The following is a 22,526-nucleotide window of genomic DNA, read 5'->3' on the forward strand; positions in this document are numbered from 1 at the left end:
TCATTTAAATGGATTGCATGTACCCATAAGGCAAAGTGGGGGAAATTCAGAACTATGGTGTGTAAATAACTTAGATATATTGATGTGCAGGCTAATAAATATGCATCAAGCAGATTATGTTTAACTCTTATGAGTTATATTTGCTGGTGATTAGCTAATTCCCCCCCCCCCCCTTTTATTAATACATGCAATGGGTTTCATGTAGTTAAACACTCTACAGTATGGAACTATAGCTAAATAAATATGCAGTTGTTTGGGTAGTACACACACAAAAAAAAAACTATATATAATATGGTAGTACACACATGCACCTCTATCTATAATATGGTAGTACACACATGCGCGCACACACGCACACACACACACACCTATCTATAATATGGCAGTACACACATTCAAACAGACCTCTATCTATAATATAGTAGTACACACACACACAAACCTATCTATAATATGGTAGTACACACACACACAAACCTATCTATAATATGGTAGTGCACACACACACAAACCTATCTATAATATGGTAGTACACACATGCGTGCACACACGCACGCACACACACACATATCTATAATATGGCAGTACACACATTCAAACAGACCTCTATCTATAATATAGTAGTACACACACACACAAACCTATCTATAATATGGCAGTGCACACATTCACACAGACCTCTATCAATAATATAGTAGTACACACACAAACCTATCTATAATATGGTAGTGCACACACACAAGCACACACAACCTATCATGTGGATGCTAAATTACTGACCTTTAAAATAGTAAACAGAGGTACAAAGAAATAATGAAATGAAGATTAAATATCATCATATGCAATTTGTACCACCAACAAAAGCATTGAATTATCAATCAACTATTTTCTTCCAGAATGTCTTCAGTTTGCTGTAAAGCACCTGGTAAAATACATACTTCTTTACATTCCATAGCCTTGTATCTTCATATGGGTACATAAAGAAGTATGTGCTCTAAGCAGGTGTAAAATAGCTTGCTCGTCAGATAATCCTGCAAACAAAAGGTTATACTTTTTAACAAAGTTAACAAATGGTAAAGTGAAACAGACTTAATGCCATAATTGGGCTGCAGTGCTGTGTCAAGTCCTCTGAAGCATAGGCCTGCAACATAAATTATAGAGAGAATTCCTTTATATACTTGAAGTGTGGTTTGTAGACTTCCCCACTGTTGTGTAATTTGATCAAGTTTCTTAGCAAATCCAACACTTGGAACTACCATTTGGAGAATCTATAAAATTAATGAACATGCAAAGGAAAAACGTGCTATCTAAATAGAAAAAGAAGTATGTTAGAGCATTGCTTCTTTATCGGGTTTGTCTCATGTTATAGTGTGTTAGTAGTTAAATGCATGCTACCTTGTGTACAGGCCAGACCATCACATGCAAGTGTGCAGCAGTTTGTTTTTAGTCCTAGGTATTGTTTGGCATATCTATAAATGTGCCTTGTGACTCACCTGCAGCACCTGGCGTCTTGTACTAGTCAGCACCCCTTTCAGTGATCGATGATTGCAAAGCTTTATGTTGCTTTGCTCACCTAGTCCCCGACTTACGTTCTGCAATCTCAGACATCCTGAAATCACCGGAGTGATGTCACACTGTTGGTGAGCTTTTACTTCATCTGGATTTCCTAAAACGTGTGGTTATGAGATACCAAGAATTAGCAGTTATTTCTTGCAGATTCTAATAGTTAACAATGTTATTGGTTGGGTGTCCTGAGAAAAGGAGAGATGAGCCAAAGTAAAATTCCTGCAGCTCCTGACAAAGCTAGTGCATGCAGCTGATAGAGAGCAAATCAGAGTGTAGCTGGTGATATAGCACAGTAATACAAGGAAAAACAGCATTGCAGTATTACTATTACAGCATACACAGTCAGGATTTAAATAGTTAGCAAAGTACACTCTTCACAATGCTCCACTCAAACTCTGCTTAAGAATTTATTTTTAAATGCAATTTATTTTAAATACGCTTGTTGCTTAGAAATTGTTTTAAGGTGAATAATATTTTTTCAAGGTTGATGTGAGAGAAAATATTGAAATTTGACTGGCACTTTCAAATTTGGGGAAATATTTATTACACTAAAATGACGACGATTTACATGTTTCATTCATTAATTAATTTAAGGCAGGTATGTACTGGGAGCATACAGCAAGGATAATTCTTAAACCTTAAGTATTCCAATCTTTATTAGCTATAGAGGCCTGTATCATACACCATAGTGCGGGCCCACTTGAGCAAATGTGCCATAATACAATCTTTTGTGTTGTATAAAATGCGCATAAGCAAATGCTTAGATTATACATAATGACCTCTGCGTTATTGGTGGCTGAAAGTTTTGCAGATTGAGTCTATTATTGAATTGAAGAGGGGATAAGGGATAGGAAAGGGTCAACACACACTGGAACTCACCTTCCTTCCATCAGAACTTACAAAAACACGTAAGATGAAATACTCAAGTGGCACCTGCTTAACTGCTGAGTAGATAACCATTATCATATTATTGCCGTAATCAAAGTAAACCTATCCATGTTCAAGTTGTACAGATACTTTTAAAGCACAGTAACAAATAGCATGTGTCAGTCTTCTTTGGAAACAATGCATCTTTTGTTTGAGGTATTTTCTTTTGTTGAAGTTTTCAGAATGAACTGGAGACGCATCTGTGCTGAGCTACTTCTTTTTCCTCAGAGGTCAAGTCTGTTAGAGAGGTCAGGACTCCCACTTGTGTACTATTGAGACAAGCCATATCCCCCACTCAGAGTGCACAAGCTAAACTGTTACAGCTTTATAGGCAGCTAAGCATTTGAAACATGCAATCCCAGGCAAAAGGTCCCTCTAGTGCCTCTCTCTTCCCTGACCATATTTAGTCAACCATAGCAAAAAATAGTCTGTCAGCTGTGGATTGTCGATCCAAGAGCTCTTAGTGCTCCTATCCTGCTTTCCGTGTATTGATTATTCAGCCTGCCGAGCCCCAACACTTCTTTGCCATTTGTTCAGATATTTTTAGCACTGCCAAATAAAGCGGTATCCCATGTTTCCACTTATATTACCCCTATTTTCACTGTGTGCGCGCTGTATCTAGTAAAGTCTGATGTGGCTGTCACTATACTTAGCAATGCTGCAGAGAAAGGTTGAGTAGAGATATGAAACAAATAATCCTCTGCTGCCACAACAAATTGTGTAACTTCATTTCTTGATCTTCGGGAAAGGGAGAGTGCTTTGAATAATAATGCTGTCTGGCTGCAGGCCTATTAAGCTGTTAAATATCTACTGCTGTGCACTTACTAATTTATCTCTGCTTTTAACCATTATATTGTACCTAAATGTTTAGAATGTAACTTGCGTTATGACAGACATCCAGTGAAAAGTGACAAGATGTTTACTGTTCATTTCTTAACCTCTGTTTATCACACAATTAAGAAAAATGAACTTTTTTTTCTGTTATTAGTTCAGGGATTCAATATTTCCTCCAGTTTTCTGCAGTGCTTTTTAGCCCCATATTTTCAGATTTCACATTCTCCTTCTGTTTGACAGCTGCTGTACTTGTCAGTCAACTTTTATTTATGTGTAGTGACCCCCCCTCCCCCCAAATGTGCAAGGCTGCAGTGCTTGCTGGTGCTGTAAAATGGCTACAGTTAGAATAATGTATATACAGCTCTACCTAGGGGATTCTGCGGTTATATAACAATACAGGGCCTTTATCACAACGTTTCCCCGTTTTATTCTTCAGAATTAACTGTAACTATGTTGATAGTTAATTATTAATGCCAATTATGGTACAATAATCCAAATACAATTACCTGAGCATGTGATTTTATGATATTCAATCACTTTAGAGCAAAAAATTTTGTCATAAAAAGCACACAATATTGTAGGTGCTAGATAACATTTATATTTGATGTAACTAGGAACCTAGGTATCTCACACAGGAAAATCAGAGGCTACAAGATTCTGTTTTACTGAAAGAACTTTATCTTTTCAAAAAATAAATATATATACTGTGTGTGTATATATATATATATATATAATTGTATTTGCTGTGTTAAAATAGAGTGAACTTTATATTTGTATGACCTGTAAGAGCCAATTACATCATGTAATCTGCCCATTTTCTTCTGACAAAGCATTACTTGTATTGCAATTACATTTATTGGTGCTTCCCACCTCTACTGGAAGGCTGTTACCTACCAGCTACTCTGTGCAGTATAACTTTAGTAAGAAAAGAAAGGGCACTGAAGCACAGCCATACACATGGAATAAATAGTACTTAAATACTGCATGTCTGCATTCTTAGTATTATGGAATCCCTATACACAACAGTCACATAACACATATATACATTTTATGCTCATTCTCCTGTGAGGCTTATTTCTGTGTGAATGTGTTTGTGTGGCTGTTGTGTATGAGGATCCTATTTCTTACCTTGCATCTTATTTGTATTTTATTGTTTTTATATTAATAAAAAGGTGTTCTATATTGCACCCTTTTTATTTTCTGGTATTTTTTTGCCACATTATATATGTTCAATTTCATTTTGAAAATTATAATTTAAAGTGACATTATAGTGATTTTTTTTTTTACATGCACTGTTTTGTTAGTTTAGTAATTTTATCATCATTGAGCCTGTTAAACACATAGTTAAAGTACAGTTTAGGACCTGTAGAGGAAGTGCTGGTTTTGAGTGCAAAACTGCAGATATTCCTGTCAGCAGCACTAGTTGCACAGCTGGGTTATGCGACTACTGCTGCTAATTGGGTCAGCAGCAGTTTAATCTCCGGGCCAGCAGTTCTCAGTGGCTCCAGAGTGGTAATTTACCTATGTGCATAACCTCATTTGCAAGGGTTAAACACGCACATTTGCAGAGTTGATCGAGATAATGTATTTTTTCCCACTATAATCGCTTATTAATGATCTTCCAAACTTTGGCCAAAAATTACCTCAAAGTAGTAGACAGACGGTAAGGCACAAAGTTGTGTGCAAAAAATTGGAAAGGCAAAGTTAACCTCTTCATTACCGGGAATTTTAGATAACAATATATATTTTTAAAGTAGACAACCCAAGGTATTGATCTAGGCCTATTTTTGTATATTTCATGCCATTATTTGGCCTCCAAATATGATCATATTAAAAAAAAAACATTAACTTTTTTGAAAACTTTCGGTTTCTCACTGAAGTATTTTGCACACAATTACTGCAGTCATAAAACAAATGATTGTAAAAGCTTCTCTGGAGTTCAGCTTTTTGTTCACAAACAGCAGACATGCATGGCTTTGCAATTAGAAGGCTGATAATTGCAGCTGCGCACCACACTTCCTAAATTTCTGGCAGCAAAGGGGTTAATCAGCTTGGAAGGTTAAAATCCCTCCCAAACAGCTCTCTTCCCTCCCCCTTACTGTCACTACCATCTTCGGTACTGGCAAACAGCAAACATTAAGGCACTCACCGGGTCTTTAATGTCAGCAAAATCTTTAATAAGGTGATGTTTGTTGTATGTTGGTTTGAGGACGGGGAAGACCCCGAAACATCACCCTATTAAAGATTTTGTCTGACATTAAAGACCCGGTGAGTGCCTTTCATTTTGGATAATCTGTATTACTCTTAAAGTGCACACCGGGCAGAAGTATATCTACATGTTTGTTTCTGAGAGTGCTGCACCACCATTGATTAATTTATATATCTATATCTATCTATCTATCTATCTATCTATCTATCTATATATATATATATATCTCAAAAATGTATTTCTTTAGTGTAGGGATACCTCCCACTCCCTGATCCCCCCCCCCCCCCCAACAGCTCTCTGACTGCTCCCCACCATGTTTGTTACTGGCAGCCAGTCAACATTTTATTTTATTTTTATTAATTTTAAATATTTTTTCTGAATTACTTACTGTAATGATTGGCAATCTGGCTTAATATAGTAAATAAGCATGATCAGTTACCATATGAAGGTAGATGCCTTCTGCCCCCTGGTTGTGGCTTCCGCCGTTAAGCTGACAGCGGGGAACGCAACATGCACCTCTTTACTGGGCGCAGGTACTATGTTAACGCAGTATGCTGGGCATAGTACTGTGTGATGTGGTATCTGCATCCATTTGGCACGAGGTTAAAAACAATTATTGCGGACTAAAAACCACTGACATTGAAAACATCTGACAATTCACACTATGTACATTTTAAAAATATTTTTTACAATACATTAAAGTATAATACATCAGAAAAAGTCCATGATTACATAGCTACTTTTCAGCAAAGCTGTCAAACCCACGCTCCTGCAGAAAACAAATTTGATAACTTTCGACTCGACATGTTTAAAGAAGACTTGTGACTTGACTTAGACCTTGACAATAATTGCTCGCAACTTGAATTGGGCTCTAACCCTCTGACTTGGAAATACTTTATACTTTCTAAAACCAAAGATCAGAGTTCACTCTAGCCTGGTACCTGGAGCTCAAAAAATAAAACAATAAATATAAAGAATTATTGTAGCCCTGCACTCACTACCATCATATATGACAGCCCAGGTGCTTATCCTCCAATAGGTTTATTCAAACTTCTTTAGTCATGAGGGCATAGGTATTACAAACTTTTTCTTTAATAAAATTGTTTTTCCCTTAATGTGTTGCCAATTACTTTTTTTTACCAGTTGCAGAGTATAAAATGCATGAGTAAAATGGGTTGTGCTTGTAGCTATAATCAGTCTCATTACATATATCTTCTTCTTTATCTTATATCTGTCCATAAACCTATTACCAATACTTGGAGAGAGCAATGGAAAATTAACATTTTATTACCTTATCTCTTCTATATCCTACTGAGCAATTTCTTCTGCTGGCTGTGTTTACACTGCGTATCTATAGCTTGGCCGTAAGGCCACAAACTTTCAGAATAGGTGGGGATACCACAGGCTAATGCAACCATTTCAAACGCCAGTATAAGAGTAAAGGACTTGTAAACATTGTAATACACTCCAGCAGTTAAAGTGGATCATTGGGAACACATTTAAGGGGATACATTTTTTGAGTAAACTGTTCCTTTAAACATTCTTTAAAAATCATATGTTGTCTGTCAAATTGAAGCCTTTTTCAAGACAATACATTTCTGTGTTGACTTAATTTGAGACTTGAATGCAAAGACTCAAGACTTCTAACTTGCAAAACAATGTCTTTGTCCCACCTCTGGTTTTCATATAACATAAACAGGAGCCAGCAGCAGCAGGAGTCTGTAAACGTGTGTATACATCTTACACTGTGGGGCTTGGTTAGGAGTCTGAAAATCAGCACAATGTTATTAAAAAAAATATGCAATACTATACAAAAATATTAATGGATCATCTACAAAACATTTATGCAAAGAAAAATATAGTGTACTATGTCCTTTTAATACTAACTGGTAATTTTCCTTCATAAATTACATCACCACCAATCATTAAATGTAAAATACAAGGTATTTAGGTTACTACCTGACCAGTTTTCGTCGAGGTGGTAAAATGGATTGCCGAAGTATGTAAAATGTGTGTTAAATGGAAGTCTATGTTTCTGTAAAGCTCTAATTTTTACGCTTTACAACTGTTGATTATCAACAAGTATGCAAACACGGCCTTAATCTGGAGTTGAAATGCCAGAAACAGAGGGGAACTAATCTGGATAATTTGGGTCACAAATTTCTACAGTCTATTGTGTTTTTGCTTGCTTGTTTTTTTTTTTATATAATGAAATGCAAATACAATAAATCTTCCCTGTACAGCCAATGAGCGATAGGGTCCCAGGAGTCTGTTATACAAAATCATGCACTTCCTATTAGTTTCACTTTGAATTTTCATACAAAATATTTAACTTCTGCTTTTAAATCATATGCATTATGGCACCTTTTCCCTCCATAAGGCAGGGAGAGTTCACAACTTCATTCCTTACTGTTGGGAAATGCAACACCTGGCCACCAGGAGGAGGCAAAGACACCCCAGCCAAAGGCTTAAATATCCCTCCCACTTCCCCTATCCCCCAGTCATTATTTGCCTTTTGTCACTATAGGAGGTGGCAGAGAAGTGTCAGAAGATTTGCTAGTCCTGTAATGGGCATGTTCCCTTCAAGAAAGAACTGGAGTTTTAAGTACTCATGTCAACCTCTCAGAGCGAGTATTGATGAAAGTTTTTCTGCGAAACCATCCAGACTGCCCCCTAACAGCTCCTGGGCAATCAGTGTTGACGAGTTTCACTGCTTGCTGTTACACACTCAAGTCTATGTCAGAAGCTTCGCTGCAAGACTGTCACACTTGAGAGGCTGTGCCTGCTCCACAGCATGGATCCTGGAGGTAAGATCGTTTTATATATACACTTTTTTGCTAAACAGGGTCACAGTGTGGCTCCTTTATGCCTAGATAGGATTAAGAGTTAATATCTCCTTCAGGGAGATTATTTGAACAGCAAGGAGTTATTTATAACTGTTTTTATGTGAGTTTTTTTTTTGGGCTCATAGATTGTGTGCTTTTGGCTTGGAACAAACAAATTTCACTTTCGTTTTTGTGTGTTGCGCAGCTTATAATAGCTTGGCGCTTTTTTCATAGCAGGGGAAGTTCTGTCCTACGCACTATGTGACCGGGTGCAGTCCTTTCCTTTTTCCTACGATCTTGCTGTGAACATCGCTCCTAAGGAGAGCGTTTTCTCTGTTAGCTGTCTGGGTCTAGGAGGTGGGGACTTCCCACAGCCTTTGGGATTATCAAGATACCATTTTTTTTAATAAAGTGTTTACTTTTTGTCTGTCCTTCTGTGAATATATCCTAGCTATGGAGGACTCTGATATTACATTAGAAGGTTCTGCTCCTTCTGTACTGATTAATAATTCCTTTTTATATTATGAGGAGGCCGTGGTTTGCCCGCCTGCTCAGTTTTGTTCCATTTTCCTAAGCACTGTTCTAAAGTCTAAGGGAGACAAGCCTGCTAATACTCATAGCGCTATTAGCCCCTCTGAGCCGTCTACCTCTCAGGAATCAGGGTTCCGAGAGATTACTACCCTTTCTACGCTACCCGCTCCACATGCAGTGCCTTACCTCGCTCTAGCAAATGGAGAAAGGTTAAACATAGTTCTCCTGATTTAATCATCTAAATATTGTCGGATTTAGCTACTATGTCCCAGATGTATGAGTTAACCTCTGTAGCTTTGGAGGGTGAACTTTCTGAGTCGGAAACTTTAGTTTCTAAACCTCCTTCAGCGGAGGAACCCTCCTTTTAGATTGAAAACTGAGCATCTGCATTTTTTATTAAAGTAGGTTCTGTCTACGCTAGAGGCTACTCTTCCTAAGGAACCTAAGATCCTAAATTAGGGTTTATGAAGACAGAAAGGTCCCTCTGACGTTTCCTGTGCCAGTTAAGATGGCGAACAATATTAGTAACGAATGGGAAAGAATAGGAACTTCCTTTCTCCTGTTAAGTGTAGTCAGTCCACGGGTCATCCATTACTTATGGGATTATATCTCCTCCCTAACAGGAAGTGCAAGAGGATCACCCAAGCAGAGCTGCCATATAGCTCCTCCCCTCTACGTCATACCCAGTCATTCTCTTGCACCTAACTAATAGATAGGACGTGTGAGAGGACTGTGGTTATTAAAATTAGTTTTTATATCTTCAATCAAAAGTTTGTTATTTTAAACGGCACCGGAGTGTGTTGTTTTTTCTCAGGCAGCATTAGAAGAAGAATCTACCTGAGTTTGTGTATGATCTTAGCGGTCGTAACTAAGATCCATTTGCTGTTCTCGGCCATTCTGAGGAGTGAGGTAACTTCAGAACAGGGGACAGCGGGCAGGGTTCACCTGCAAGGAGGTATGTTGCAGTATATTATTTTCTAACGAATGGAATTGACTGAGAAAATACTGCTAATACCCATATAATGTAAGTGCAGCCTTAAATGCAGTAGTAGCGACTGGTATCAGGCTGATATGTATGTATATTACACTGAGGTATTTCTGGGGAATGGAACTTCACTAAGAAAATACTGTATACATTTAACTTATATTTGAGCCCCCACTGCAGTGAAAGCGACTAGCAGCAGGCTTATTAGTATCATTTCATAATTTTATTTTAAAACGTTTTACTGGCATGTTAATCGTTTTTTTCTGAGGTACTTGGTGATAAACTTTTTTGGGCATTATTTTTCCACATGGCTGTCGTTTATTTATGAATAAATTCAGTTTACTGAGCTTCCCCACTGTTATAATATGAGTGGGAGGGGCCTATTTTGGCGCTTTCTTGCGCAGTAAGAATTCAGTCACTGTCTTCCTATTCCTTCCTCCATGATCCAGGACGTCTCTACAGAGCCCAGGGGTCTCCAAAACTAGTTTTGAGGGAGGTAATCACTCACAGCAGACCTGTGAGACTGTGCTTTTGACTGTGATAAAACGTTTATATTCTGTTATCCGTTTTTTGGGTATTAAGGGGTTAATCATCCATTTGCTGGTGGGTGCAATCCTTTGCTAACTTATTGCATTTATTGTGAAAATTTGGTATAACAAATTTGGTTCTAAATCTAAATTGCTTAACATACCTTTCAAAGGGCAGACATTATTCGGGCCCGGTTTGAAAGAAATTATCGCTGACATTACTGGAGGTAAGGGTCATGCCCTGCCTCAAGACAGAGCCAAACCAAGGGCTAGACAGTCTAATTTTCGTGCCTTTCGTAACTTCAAGGCAGGAGCAGCATCAACTTCCTCAGCTCCAAAGCAGGAAGGAACTGTTGCTCGCTACAGACAGGGCTGGAAACCTAACCAGTCCTGGAACAAGGGCAAGCAGGCCAGAAAACCTGCTGCTGCCCCTAAGACAGCATGAAGTGAGGGCCCCCGATCCGGAAACGGATCTAGTGGGGGGCAGACTTTCTCTCTTCGCCCAGGCTTGGGCAAGAGATGTCCAGGATCCCTGGGCGTTAGAGATCATATCTCAGGGATATCTTCTGGACTTCAAAGCTTCTCCTCCAAAAGGGAGATTTCATCTTTCAAGGCTGTCAGCAAACCAGTTAAAGAGAGAAGCGTTTCTACGCTGTGTACAAGACCTTTTATTAATGGGAGTGATCTATCCAGTTCCGCGGTCGGAACACGGACAAGGATTTTACTCAAAAAAGAGGGAACCTTCAGACCAATTTTGGACTTAAAGATCCTAAACAAATTCCTAAGAGTTCCATCGTTCAAAATGGAAACTATTCGGACAATCTTACCTATGATCCAAAGGGGTCAATACATGACCACAGTGGATTTAAAGGATGCCTACCTTCACATACCGATTCACAAGGATCATTATCGGTACCTAAGGTTTGCCTTCCTATACAGGCATTACCAATTTGTAGCTCTTCCCTTCGGGTTAGCCACGGCTCCAAGAATCTTTACAAAGGTTCTGGGCTCTCTTCTGGCGGTACTAAGACCGCGAGGAATTTCGGTAGCTCCGTACCTAGACGACATTCTGATACAAGCGTCAAGTTTCCAGACTGCCAAGTCTCATACAGAGTTGGTTCTGGCATTTCTAAGGTCGCATGGGTGGAAAGTGAACGTAGATAAGAGTTCTCTATTGCCACTCACAAGAGTTCACTTCTTGGGGACTCTTATAGATTCTGTAGAAATGAAAATTTACCTGACAGAAGACAGGTTAACAAAACTTCTAAATGCTTGCCGTGTCCTTCATTCCATTCAACACCCGTCAGTGGCTCAATGCATGGAGGTAATCGGCTTAATGGTAGCGGCAATGGACATAGTACCTTTTGCACGCCTGCATCTCAGACCACTACAATTGTGCATGCTAAGTCAGTGGAATGGGGATTACTCAGATTTGTCCCCTATGCTGAATCTAGATCAAGAGACCAGAGATTTTCTTCTATGGTGGCTTTCTCGGCCACATCTGTCCAGGGGAATGCCCTTCAGCAGGCCAGACTGGACGATTGTAACAACAGACGCCAGCCTACTAGGTTGGGGCGCTGTCTGGATTTCCCTGAAGGCTCAGGGATCATGGACTCAGGAGGAGAGTCTCCTTCCAATAAACATTCTGGAATTAAGAGCAGTTCTCAATGCTCTTCTGGCTTGGCCTCAGCTAGCAACTCTGAGGTTCATCAGGTTTCAGTCGGACAACATCACGACTGTGGCTTACATCAATCACCAGGGAGGGACAAGGAGTTCCCTAGCGATGATGGAAGTCTCAAAGATAATTCGCTGGGCAGAGTCTCACTCTTGCCACCTGTCAGCGATCCACATCCCAGGCGTGGAGAACTGGGAGGCGGATTTCCTAAGTCGCCAGACTTTTCATCCGGGGTTGTGGGAACTTCACCCGGAGGTATTTGCACAACTGCTTCGGCGTTGGGGCAAACCAGATCTGGATCTCATGGCGTCTCGCCAGAACGTCAAGCTTCCTTGTTACGGATCAAGATCCAGGGACCCGGGGGCGGTTCTGATAGATGCTCTGACAGCACCTTGGGTCTTCAACATGGCTTATGTGTTTCCACCCTTCCCGATACTTCCTCGACTGATTGCCAGGATCAAACAGGAGAGAGCATCGGTGATTCTAATAGCGCCTGCATGGCCACGCAGGACCTGGTATGCAGATCTAGTGGACATGTCGTCCTGTCCACCATGGTCTCTGCCTCTGAGACAGGACCTTCTGGTTCAGGGTCCTTTCAAACATCCAAATCTAATTTCTCTGAGGCTGACTGCTTGGAGATTGAACGCTTGATTCTATCAAAGAGTGGATTCTCGGAGTCAGTGATTGATACCTTAATACAGGCTAGGAAACCTGTTACCAGGAGAATTTACCATAAAATATGGCGTAAATACTTACATTGGTGCGAATCCAAGAGTTACTCATGGAGTAAGGTTAGGATTCCTAGGATATTGTCTTTTCTACAAGAAGGCTTAGAAAAGGGTTTATCTGCTAGTTCGTTAAAAGGACAGATCTCAGCTCTGTCCATTCTTTTACACAAGCGTCTGTCAGAAGTTCCAGACGTTCAGGCTTTTTGTCAGGCTTTGGCCAGGATTAAGCCTGTGTTTAAATCTGTTGCTCCGCCATGGAGTTTAAACTTAGTTCTTAACGTCTTACAGGGTGTTCCGTTTGAACCCCTTCATTCCATTGATATCAAGCTGTTATCTTGGAAAGTTCTGTTTTTAATGGCTATTTCCTCGGCTCGTAGAGTCTCTGAGTTATCGGCCTTACATTGTGATTCTCCTTATCTGATTTTTCATTCAGACAAGGTAGTTCTGCGTACTAAACCTGGGTTCTTACCTAAGGTAGTCACTAACAAGAATATCAATCAAGAGATTGTTGTTCCTTCATTGTGCCCTAATCCTTCCTCAAAGAAGGAACGACTTCTGCACAATCTGTACGTCGTCCGTGCCCTGAAATTCTATTTACAGGCAACTAAAGATTTTCGACAAACCTCTTCCCTGTTTGTCATTTTTTCTGGACAGAGGAGAGGTCAAAAGGCTTCGGCTACCTCTCTCTCCTTTTGGCTTCGTAGCATAATACGTTTAGCCTATGAGACTGCTGGACAGCAGCCTCCTGAAAGAATTACAGCTCATTCTACCAGAGCTGTGGCTTCCACTTGGGCCTTTAAAAATGAGGCCTCTGTTGAACAGATTTGCAAGGCTGCAACTTGGTCTTCACTTCACACCTTTTCAAAATTTTACAAATTTTACACTTTTGCTTCTTCGGAGGCTGTTTTTGGGAGAAAGGTTCTTCAGGCAGTGGTTCCTTCCGTGTAAAGGTCCTGCCTGTCCCTCCCGTCATCCGTGTACTTTTAGCTTTGGTATTGGTATCCCATAAGTAATGGATGACCCGTGGACTGACTACACTTAACAGGAAAAAACATAATTTATGCTTACCTGATAAATTCCTTTCTCCTGTAGTGTAGTCAGTCCACGGCCCACCCTGTTTTACGGCAGGTCTAAATTTTAAATTAAACTCCAGTCACCACTGCACCCTATAGTTTCTCCTTTCTCGTTTGGTTTCGGTTGAATGACTGGGTATGACGTAGAGGGGAGGAGCTATATGGCAGCTCTGCTTGGGTGATCCTCTTGCACTTCCTGTTAGGGAGGAGATATAATCCCATAAGTAATGGATGACCCGTGGACTGACTACACTACAGGAGAAAGGAATTTATCAGGTAAGCATAAATTATGTTTTTTCCCCTCGTCTACTTTTAAAAAATTATTCCCGGTCCCTGACTCTCAATTAGACTTATGGGGCTCCATCTCTAAGGTGGATGGTGCTATTTCTACGCTGGCTAAGCATATTACTATACCTCTGGAGGATTGTTCCTCTTTTAGAGAGCCTATGGCTAAGAAAATGGAAACCTTTCTGAGGAAGAGGTTTCAACATACAGGGTTTCTATTTCAACCAGCGGCAGCTGTAGCCGTGGTTGCTTGAGCAGCTACCTACTGGTGCGACACTCTGTCGGAGCTCATTGAGGTGGAGACTCCCCTCGAGGATATTCAGGAGAGAATTAAGGCTCTGAGAATTGCTAACTCCTTCATCTGTGACGCAAATTTGCAGATTGTTCGCATAAATGCGAAGGCTTCTGGCTTTGCGGTCACAGACAGCCGGGCTCTCTGGTTGAAGTCTTGGTCTGCTGATATGACTTCCAAATCCAGACTCCTTTCTCTTCCTTTCAAGGGGAAGATTTTATTCGGTCCAGGGCTGGACTCCATTATTTCTACGTTACCGGAGGGAAAAGTGCCTTCCTATCACAGGACAAGAAAAATAGGCCTAAGGGACAACAATTGTCTAATTTTCGTTCTGACAAATCACAATGACAGCAATCCTCCAAGTCCGAGCAGCCCAAGAGTACTTGGAAGCTGACTCAGTCCTGGAATAAGTCCAAACAGACTAAGAAGCCCACCAAGAACAAATCGGCATGAAGGGGCTGCCCCGATCCAGGATCAGATCGAGTAGGGGGCAGACTGTCTCTTTTTTCAGACTCTTGGTTCCAGGATGTACAGGTTCCTTGGGTCCTGGAGGTTGTATCTTAAGGATACAGGATAGGGTTCAAGTCTCTAACACCCAGGGGCAGATTCCTTCTCTCCAGTCTGTCTACAAGACCAGAAAAGAGGGCTGCCGCCTTAGGTTGCGCACAGGATCTCTCCTCTCTAGGAGCAGTTGTCTTGGTACCTACAGCAGAAAGAGGTTTGGGGTTTTATTCAAACCTTTTTGTGGTTCCAATTCTGGACCTAAAGTGCCTTAACAAGTTTCTGAGTGTTCCCTCTTTCAAGATGGTGGCAATACGGTGAATCCTTCCTCTGGTTCAGGAAGGACAGTTTATGACCACAAAAGACCTGAAGGATGCATACCTTCACGTCTCGATACACAGGAAACATTTTCAGTTCCTGAGGTTTGCCTTTCTGGACCAGCACTTTCAGTTTATAGCTCTTCCGTTTGGCCTAGCTACTGCTCCAAGGATATTTTTGAAGGTTCTGGGAGCCCTTTTAGCCATTGCCAGATCACGAGGTATTGCAGTAGCGCCTTACCTGGACGATATCTACGTACAGCCACCATCTTTTCGTCTAGCGGAAGAACAGAAGTCCCTTCTCAATCTTCTTCAATCACATGGATGGAAGATAAACTTGGAAAAGAGTTCTCTTACTCCAAGTACATGGGTGAATTTCTTGGGTACAATAATAAACTCCACAATATCTATGAGAATATTCCTCACAGATCGGAGACATTGCAAGCTAACTTCTGCATGTCTCATTGAGACCCTCAGTGGCTCAGTGTATGGAGGTAATTGGACTCATGGTGTCCTGTATGGACATCATTCCTTTTGCAAGATTCCATCTCAGACCCTTACAACTATGCATGCTGAGACAATGGAACAGCGACAATTCAGATCTGTCTCAACAGATCGTGCTGGACAACCTGTGGAGAGACTCTCTCTCTTGGTGGCTATGTCCAGATCATCTGTCCCAAGGCATGTGCTTCTTGAGACCATCCTGGAAGATTGTGACTACGGACTCAAGCCTTGGGGAGCCATTTAGGGTTCCAAGAAGGCACAAGGTCTGTGGAGTCCTCCTTTCCGATCAATATTTTGGAACTTCAATGCCCTGAAGTCTTGGCCCTTTCTGGGTTTGTCACAGTTTATCAGATTCCAATCAGACAATATAACCTCGGTTGCCTACATCAACCATCAGGGGGGAACGAGAAGTTCCTTAGCAATGAGAGAAGTATCTCAGATACTAGAGTGGGCGGAGTTTCACAGAAACTTCCCAGGTACGGGTTGAGGGATCCTCATGCCGAATTGATAGATGCCCTATCAGTACCATGGAGGTTCTGACTCGTATATCTTTTTCCTCCATTACTGCTTCTCCCTCGTGTGGTGGCTCGCATCAAGCAGGAGCGAGCATCAGTGATTCTGATTGCTCCATCGTGGCCGTGAAGGACGTAGTTTGGGGATCTATTGGGGATGTCCTCATCTCCTCAGTGGAGGTTACCTTGTCGCAGAGATCTGCTGATAGAGGGGCCCTTAGTTCATCAAAATCTAGATTCTCTGAGGCTGACTGCGTGGATATTGATCGCTTAGTCTTAGCCAAGAGAGGTTTCTCTGAGAGTGTTATCGACACGCTGGTTCAAGCTTGTAAGCCAGTTACTTGTCATATCTACCATAAAATGTGGAGGACTTACTTGTACTGGTGTGAAGACCGTGTTTTTTCCTGGCATAAGGTTAAGGTTGCCAGAAATGTATCTTTTCTCCAGGATGGAATGGAGAAGGGTCTATCTGCTAGTTGGCACTGTCGGTGTTACTGCACAAGAGATTGGCTGAGCTTCCAAATGTGCAGTCCTTTGTTAAGGCTCTGTCTAGTATCAGACCTGTGATTTGGGGCTCTGCCTTGGAGCCTAAATCTTGTTCTTAGTGTTTTGCAGCAGGCTCCGTTTGAGCCTATGCATACTGTTGACATTTAAATTGTTATCTTGGAAGGTTCTCTTTTTGCTGGCTATTGCCCCTGCGCGCAGAGTTTCTGAGATTTCTGATTTACAGTGTGACTCCCCCTATCTTGTTTTCCATGCTGATAAGGCGGTTTTACAACCTAAATTAGGGTTCCTCCCTAAGGTGGTGTCAAGACACAAGGAAGGAAAAACAATTTTTCTTCTGTTATGTGTGATCAGTCCACGGGTCATCATTACTTCTGGGATATTATCTGCTCCCCTACAGGAAGTGCAAGAGGATTCACCCAGCAGAGTTGCTATATAGCTCCTCCCCTCTACGTCACCCCCAGTCATTCTCTTGCACCCAAAGACTAGATAGGAGGTGTGAGAGGACTATGGTGATTATACTTAGTTTTTATAACTTCAATCAAAAGTTTGTTATTTTACAATAGCACCGGAGCGTGTTATTACTTCTCTGGCAGAGTTTGAAGAAGAATCTACCAGAGTTTTTCTTATGATTTTAACCGGAGTAGTTAAGATCATATTGCTGTTTCTCGGCCATCTGAGGGAGGTAAAAGCTTCAGATCAGGGGACAGCGGGCAGTTGAATCTGCATTGAGGTATGTAGCAGTTTTTATTTTCTGAATGGAATTGATGAGAAAATCCTGCCATACCGTTATAATGACATGTATGTATACTCTACACTTCAGTATTCTGGGGATGGTATTTCACCGGAATTACTCTGTAAAAGTACATTAAACCTTTTAATAGATATTTAATTCATGTTAAACGTTTTTGCTGGAATGTAGAATCGTTTGCATTTCTGAGGTACTGAGTGAATAAATATTTGGGCATTATTTTTCCACTTGGCAGTTTGCTTGTTTTGATTATGACAGTTTCGTTTCTCTCTCACTGCTGTGTGTGAGGGGGAGGGGCCGTTTTTGGCGCTCTTTGCTACGCATCAAAAATTTACAGTCAGTTAATCTTGTATTTTCTGCATGATCCGGTTCATCTCTAACAGAACTCAGGGGTCTTCAAACTTCTTTGAAGGGAGGTAGATTCTCTCAGCAGAGCTGTGAGACTTATGTAGTGACTGTGTTTTAAAACGTTGCTCTGTGATTTTTATGTTTAAAATTTAATTAGTGTTACTTTACCCATGATCCAAAAGGGTCAGTACATGACCACAGTGGATTTAAAGGATGCTTACCTTCACATACCGATTCACAAAGATCATTACCGGTATCTAAGGTTTGCCTTCTTAGACAGGCATTACCAGTTTGTAGCCCTTCCATTCGGATTGGCTACGGCTCCAAGAATCATCACAAAGGTTCTGGGTGCCCTTCTAGCGGTTCTGAGACCGCGAGGAATTTCGGTAGCTCCGTACCTAGACGACATTCTGATACAAGCTTCAAGCTTTCAAACTGCCAAGTCTCATACAGAGTTAGTTCTGGCATTTCTAAGGTCGCATGGATGGAAAGTGAACGAAAAGAAGAGTTCTCTCTTTCCTCTCACAAGAGTTCCATTCTTGGGGACTCTTATAGATTCTGTAGAAATGAAGATTTATCTGACAGAAGACAGATTAACAAAGCTTCTAAATGCATGCCGTGTCCTTCATTCCATTCAACTCCCGTCAGTAGCTCAATGCATGGAGGTGATCGGCTTAATGGTAGCAGCAATGGACATAGTACCCTTTGCACGCCTACATCTCAGACCGCTGCAATTGTGCATGCTGAGTCAGTGGAATGGGGATTACTCAGATTTGTCCCCCACTCTGAATCTGGATCAAGAGACCAGAAACTCTCTTCTATGGTGGCTTTCTCGGCCACATCTGTCCAGGGGGATGCCGTTCAGCAGGCCGGACTGGACTATCGTAACAACAGACGCCAGCCTTCTAGGTTGGGGCGCTGTCTGGAATTCTCTGAAGGCTCAGGGACAATGGAGTCAGGAGGAAAGTCTCCTGCCAATAAACATTCTGGAATTGAGAGCAGTTCTCAATGCCCTTCTAGCTTGGCCCCAGTTAAAGACTCGGGGGTTCATCAGGTTTCAGTCGGACAACATCACGACTGTAGCTTACATCAACCATCAGGGAGGGACAAGAAGCTCCCTAGCAATGATAGAAGTATCAAAGATAATTCGCTGGGCAGAGTCTCACTCTTGCCACCTGTCAGCAATCCACATCCCGGGAGTGGAGAACTGGGAGGCGGATTTCTTGAGTCGCCAGACTCTTCATCCGGGGGAGTGGGAACTTCATCCGGAGGTCTTTGCCCAAATACTTCGACGTTGGGGCAAACCAGAGATAGATCTCATGGCGTCTCGCCAGAACGCCAAACTTCCTCGCTACGGATCCAGATCCAGGGATCCGGGAGCGGTTCTGATAGATGCTTTGACAGCACCTTGGAACTTCAGGATGGCTTATGTGTTTCCACCCTTCCCGCTGCTTCCTCGATTGATTGCCAAAATCAAACAGGAGAGAGCATCAGTGATTCTAATAGCGCCTGCATGGCCGCGCAGGACTTGGTATGCAGATCTAGTGGACATGTCATCCTGTCCGCCTTGGTCTCTACCTCTAAGACAGGACCTTCTGATTCAGGGTCCATTCAAACATCAAAGTCTAACTTCTCTGAAGCTGACTGCTTGGAAATTGAACGCTTGATTTTATCAAAACGTGGTTTTTCTGAGTCGGTTATTGATACCCTGATACAGGCTAGGAAGCCTGTTACCAGAAAGATTTACCATAAAATATGGCGTAAATACCTATACTGGTGTGAATCCAAAGATTACTCCTGGAGTAAGGTTAGGATTCCTAGGATATTGTCTTTTCTACAAGAAGGTTTAGAAAAGGGTTTATCGGCTAGCTCTTTAAAGGGACAGATCTCAGCTCTGTCCATCTTGTTACACAGGCGTCTGTCAGAAAATTCAGACATCCAGGCCTTTTGTCAGGCTTTAGCTAGGATCAAGCCTGTGTTTAAAACTGTTGCTCCGCCATGGAGTTTAAACTTAGTTCTTAACGTTTTACAGGGTGTTCCGTTTGAACCCCTTCATTCCATTGATATAAAATTGTTATCTTGGAAAGTTCTATTTTTAATGGCTATTTCCTCGGCTCGAAGAGTCTCTGAGTTATCAGCCCTACATTGTGATTCTCCTTATCTGATCTTTCACTCAGACAAGGTAGTTCTGCGTACTAAACCTGGGTTCTTACCTAAGGTTGTCTCTAACAGGAATATCAATCAAGAGATTGTTGTTCCATCCTTGTGTCCAAATCCTTCTTCAAAGAAGGAACGTCTTCTACACAATCTGGATGTAGTTCGTGCCCTCAAGTTCTACTTGCAGGCAACTAAAGATTTTCGCCAAACTTCTTCCCTGTTTGTCGTTTATTCTGGACAGAGGAGAGGTCAAAAAGCTTCTGCTACCTCTCTCTCTTTTTGGCTTCGTAGCATAATACGTTTAGCCTATGAGACTGCTGGACAGCAGCCTCCTGAAAGAATTACAGCTCATTCCACTAGAGCTGTGGCTTCCACTTGGGCCTTTAAGAATGAGGCCTCTGTTGAACAGATTTGCAAGGCTGCAACTTGGTCTTCGCTTCATACTTTTTCCAAATTTTACAAATTTGACACTTTTGCTTCTTCGGAGGCTATTTTTGGGAGAAAGGTTCTTCAGGCAGTGGTTCCTTCTGTATAATGAGCCTGCCTATCCCTCCCGTCATCCGTGTACTTTTGCTTTGGTATTGGTATCCCAGAAGTAATGATGACCCGTGGACTGATCACACATAACAGAAGAAAACATAATTTATGCTTACCTGATAAATTCCTTTCTTCTGTTGTGTGATCAGTCCACGGCCCGCCCTGTTTTTTAAGGCAGGTAAATATTTTTTAAATTATAATTCAGTCACCACTACACCCTTGGCTTCTCCTTTCTCGTTGGTCTTTGGTCGAATGACTGGAGGTGACGTAGAGGGGAGGAGCTATATAGCAACTCTGCTGGGTGAATCCTCTTGCACTTCCTGTAGGGGAGCAGATAATATCCCAGAAGTAATGATGACCCGTGGACTGATCACACAACAGAAGAAAGGAATTTATCAGGTAAGCATAAATTATGTTATTTATTAATGTTACGGTCTAATTCTTCTTCAGCAAAGGGACGCTTGCTTCACAATCTAGATGTGGTTCGTGCCTTGAAGTTCTATCTTCAGGCTACTAAGGAATTCAGACAATCTTCCTCTTTGTTTGTCATCTATACAGGGAAGCGTAAGGGACTGAAGGCTACTAAGACTTCCCGATCTTTCTGGTTGAGGAGTGTTATCCTTAGCTTATGAGACAGCGGGACGACAGCCTCCAGAGAGGATAATGGCTCATTCCACTAGAGCAGTGTCTTTTAAGAACGAAGCCTCAATGGATCAGATTTGTAAGGCGGCTACATGTTCCTCCTTGCGCACTGTTTCTAAAGTTTACAAGTTTGATGTAAGCAGCTTTCGGGAGAAAAGTTTTGCAGGCTGTGGTGCTCTCAGAATAGGGTCCGTCTCTTTTCTGTTCCCTCCCGTTATTCATTCAGTGGCCTCTGGAGCTTGGGTATAGTTTTCCCAACAGTAAAGAATGAGGTCATGGACTCTCCTTGCTTTATGGAAGGAAAACATAATTTATGTTTACCAGATAAATTCCTTTCCTTCCTGGCAGGGAGAGTCCATGACCCCGCCCGTAATTAATTTTTTGATGGGCGACTCCCTTTTTATATTATTTTTTCTGACACCTTTATACCCTGATGTTTCTCCTACTTTTTCTTCTTCCCTCGGCAGAATGACTAGGGGATAGGGGAAGTGGGAGGGATATTTAAGCCTTTTGCTGTCTTTGCCTCCTGGTGGCCAAGTGTTGTATTTCCCAACAGTAAGGAATTAAGTCGTGGACTCTCCCTACCAGGAAGAAAATGAATTTATCTGGTAAGCATAAATTATGGTTTTGCATATCATGTACTCACAAATTAATTGCATAATGTAACATTAATTGATTTGATGTTCATTTGTACATTGGAGATATTATTAGATAATTGTAGCTTAAAGGGACAGTCTAGGCCAAAATAAACTTTCATGATTCAGATAGGGCTTGCAATTTTAAACAATTTTCCAATTTACTTTTATCACCAATTTTGCTTTGTTCTCTTTGTATTATTAGTTGAAAGCAACAGTTTTTCACAACTAGAGGGTGTTAGTCATGTGTTTCATATAGATAACACTGTGCTCGTGCACGAGAAGTTATCTGGGAGCAGGCACTGATTGGATAAACTGCAAGTCTGTCAAAAGAACTGAAATAAAGGGGCAGTTTGCAGAGGCTTAGATACAAGATAATCACAGAGGGTAAAAGTATATTAATATAACTGTGTTGGTTATGCAAAACTGGGGAATGGGTAATAAAGGGATTATCTATCTTTTAAAACAATAAAAATTCTGGTGTAGACTGTCCCTTTAATATTGGCTTACATTTTAGCTGTCTGGTCAGTAAAAGCAGTCAGTTGGTGTGCCCATTAAATAGGTATTTGGGAGAACACTGAGTTGGCAAATCCATGTGTTCTTTTAAAAACATATTTGTTCATTTCTCAATTTTGCAGCTTAGCAAGAGGCATACACTTTA

The 22,526-nt window shown here is 41.3% G+C and overlaps 1 protein-coding gene across 2 annotated transcripts in view; it reads left to right on the top strand.

Moving 5' to 3' along the window:
• Window positions 1-22,526, top strand: part of MIB1 (MIB E3 ubiquitin protein ligase 1) — a 476,845-nt gene that overhangs the window by 246,109 nt on the left and 208,210 nt on the right. The gene's annotated exons all lie outside the window — the stretch shown is intronic.

The sequence above is a fragment of the Bombina bombina genome, chromosome 5 (assembly GCF_027579735.1).
Source record: "Bombina bombina isolate aBomBom1 chromosome 5, aBomBom1.pri, whole genome shotgun sequence".
Lineage (NCBI taxonomy): Eukaryota > Metazoa > Chordata > Amphibia > Anura > Bombinatoridae > Bombina > Bombina bombina.